The sequence below is a fragment of the Poecilia latipinna genome, unplaced genomic scaffold (assembly GCF_001443285.1).
Source record: "Poecilia latipinna isolate Pla-1442-1.1 unplaced genomic scaffold, P_latipinna-1.0 Scaffold849, whole genome shotgun sequence".
In the NCBI taxonomy this organism is placed as follows: domain Eukaryota; kingdom Metazoa; phylum Chordata; class Actinopteri; order Cyprinodontiformes; family Poeciliidae; genus Poecilia; species Poecilia latipinna.
The window spans coordinates 247,848-251,527 of NW_015113465.1; positions in this window are offsets into that span (position 1 = coordinate 247,848).

A 3,680-nucleotide genomic window follows, 5' to 3' on the forward strand; every position below is an offset into this window, starting at 1 on the left:
GAGGATATGCGGGGCTGTTACAGCAGGTGAACGCCTCGAATGGGATGCGGCGGCGGCGTCTCGTTGGTAAGGCTGCTGTTTATTTCGCCTGATTATATGTGTTCCCGTTGTTGCTGCTCAGGTGTAAACAGCCGGGAGGTTTCGACGCGCACCGATACTGACTGACCGGATGGGTGGGTGTGACGCAATTAACGCAGAAGCACACAGGTGCTGTTACAGTCTGCAGCATCCGTGTTTAAATTGTAACAGAGAGACTATTATGTAATAACTGATGCATAAGGGTTTTGTTTTGTAGTAAGTGATATTTTTTTGTCAGAGTTGGCTCCAGAAATAGCTTTTTAAGTGTGTCCCTGAAGCTACACTTAAAGCTCTTTCCTTTGGTAAACACATGCAGGACTTTTAGTGTCATCTTCCTGTAAGCCAGACGGAAGCATAAGTGAAACAAGCGGCTGCACAGAACCAACAGGGGTTCAAACAAGTCAGTTTGACAAGTGTTTATTTATTTTTTTATGAGCGATACATCATTGTTAATCGTACGAAAACTGACATATTTTTAGTATTAAGTGTAAATAATTGATTCAAGTTTAAATGCTAATGAACAGGACAGCAACCAGCTAATCTGTACACCCTGTCAGGGCTTCTTTTTTAAAACTAAAAAGTATAAATCAATGTTGCCACACTGTAAGATATAATTAAATTACTTTTTTGTTTCTTATGTTAATGTTTTACACTTACAGTAAATAAGAACAGTTTCTCTAATTCATTTATATAAATTAAGCTCATATTTTATAGAGATTGATTACATACAGAAGGACATATTTCAAACGTTATATTTCTTATAACTTATAGATAATGAAGCTCTAAAATTCAGTTTCTCTATTTAATACAGAAATGTTGCGAGCTTGTTATAAACTACACAAGCATAACAAAGGCTTCCTACTTCATAGTCTAGTCGATAGTTCCTGACACCTTCCACAAGGATGGTGAACCGCTACAGGTTACGGCTAAAGAAGCTGTAGCATATCTAAGCATAATACAGGAATGTTGAGCGGAAGGAAAATATGTGATAACAAAGTGGACACGCATCAGGGATTTTTAAGAACAGTAGTATACAGTTTGTGCAGTCGATACTCGGTCATGGCTCCTTTTGCGTGAATTACTGGATCCATGCGGCGTAGCATGGAGGAGATTAGCAGCCAGTGAAGCTACATTGATGGTGGCCTTGAGCTGCATTGCTGAGTCTGGTGTCTCGTCTTCCTCTTGACAATACCTCATAAATTCTTTGAGGTCTGTATCGGGTGAGTTTACTACCTTTGGCAGCGTGAGCAGATGTCATTTCCTGCTGGGAAAGGAAGTCGGCATTTCCATAAAGGCAAGCATGAAATTCACTAAAATGTAACTGTAGATGACTTTGCTGAATTTATACTTTACAAAACAAGGTGATGGCAAGACTCCTCAAATAACGTGTCAAATAAAGCTGACTTTGAAACTTTAAACAGTAGGAGTTCATGTTTTCAGTGCGACTGACTTTAGCTGAAATCCACACCCGTTTACCTCAACGTGTTGAAAAGGCTTCGCTTCACAATCCTCTCGAAGCTTCAGTTATCTCTGTTGTTTGTACTTGACCTTTTCCTTCCACTAAGTTCTTGCTTCAAATGCTTGGATTAAAAAAAAAAAACAAACTCTGTAAACAGAGGGCTTCTTAGCTTTAAGCCTTCTAGCCTTCTCAGACTGCTGATTCAACATTAACTATTGAATCAGCAGTCTTTTCTGTGGTATTACGGACTAACATGGCCCTGAAGCAACATATCTGTATTACAAATCATTTTTTTAAAGTGCTTTCATGTAATACTTTAATTTTATGAAAATTTCTTGCAAGCTAGAGTCATCAAAAATGCCACAAATTGCTTACTTCTTGAATTTAGTTAATAAAAGTTATAAGCTGAACTAAACAATTTTATATATAAACAAACCAATATTTTTATTATAAATATTGTTTTTTTCTGCTATTAATCATAACATTTTCACAAATAAAAAACAAAACTGATATGTTTCTACATATCAAAATGTTTGAATTTCTTCTTGTTTTTGTTAAAATATTATTTTCTTCACATATTATGTCACTAAACATGTAAAGTCATATAGAACAAGAATTCTGTTTAAAATAGAAATGACTTTTTTTGTTGTTTTTATTCACAGTCCAATTAAATTTGAGGCACTCTCCTTTAGGTAAAGCAACACAAAAGTAAAAGACAACGTCACTAAAAATGTAAGTAAATAAATAAACTGCACATCCGAGCTAAAGGTTGGTAGTGAAAGTGTAAAGACTAATGAGGAGTGAGCATGAAAATGAGACGATCCGGTTGGATGGTGAGGACGAGTGACAGCCGATTGGCCAGTTTGGTGACATTCCTGTCCCTGTTGACTCGGCTCGTCCTTGTGACGAGTCGGAGAAACGCCGTGAAAGGCAACACCGCTGTCACCCAGAGGTGCACGGCTCCCGGTGGCTGAACAACAGCCGAGCCTGTGTTGAAATGTGTATTTACTTAGGGAACATATTAACTTCTCTGGAGTTCCACTGAGATCAGCCGCTGAAGCTGTCGCAGACATTTAAATGACTTCCCTTCTGTTTGTTTGTGGGTTTCTCTCTTGGCGTTCACAGTTCTCCTTACAGTTGTTGCTTCTGGCCCACTTTTCCACTTCCACTCCTAATCTGTCCCTATTATACAAATGCAAACCACGCGCAGTGCTGAAGGGGAGAACGTCTGGAATCCTAAGAATGTTTTTGGCAAAGGCAAAGTCTGACTTTGATCAGCTAGACCTAACCTGATTGCCAATGGGAGGTTCTGTGTGTTATTCTATAACCAGAGTTACAGTTTAATTCCTGAAAGAGTTTGTAGAAAATGAAGGACACTTAGAGAACAGTGGATCTACGCATGCCAGAGAAACGTGCCCTTTTATGAGAAAATATGGCTTCACTAACAGTAATTTGTTTGTTAAAGAAGATCTATTATTCAAAATTTATATTTTGCATGTGTTTATACTTCCATTTTCATCTCTACTGTGTCTAAAGACAGTCCAAGCAGTTAGAAAAACCACATGGTCATCTTTTGGCAATAAGTCAATGTTTTGGTATCTGGAAAATGACCCGTTTCTAAAACCTCCAGATTGTTGAGTCACACTGCATGGTTACCTAGCAACCCCAGTGAAACCTAGCAACACAAGCTCAGCTGGTTTTACCGCTGTATGCGCTGTGCAATGGCTGCTGGAAAAGACAAATATTTTGTAAACTTGTCATTCGGAAATCACTTACGGCATTCTGGCTGGTTGTGCAGGAGGCTCCACTTCTGCTTCTCAAAGATGTACAGTTATCCAATTGCAGATCTGTTTGCAGCCACTTTGGGAGGAGCTGTTTATGGATTGATTTTAAAGTTAATTTAGCCGTTAGAGCTGACTGTATTGTCACAAAATCAAAAGAACAAGGAGAAAATTATTAGCAACGGCCTTTTGTGGAGCATTGACCTGCAGCTTCTGTTTTGGAGAAGTCTGTTTAGATGTGTAGTTAGAGCCAGAAGTGGTGGGATTGTGATGTGTTTAATAATTAGGTCGTTGTTTACGTCCAGATTTACCGGGTCTGGCTTCTCTGGGTGCAGAATTATGACGCGTGTCTCACATCAGTG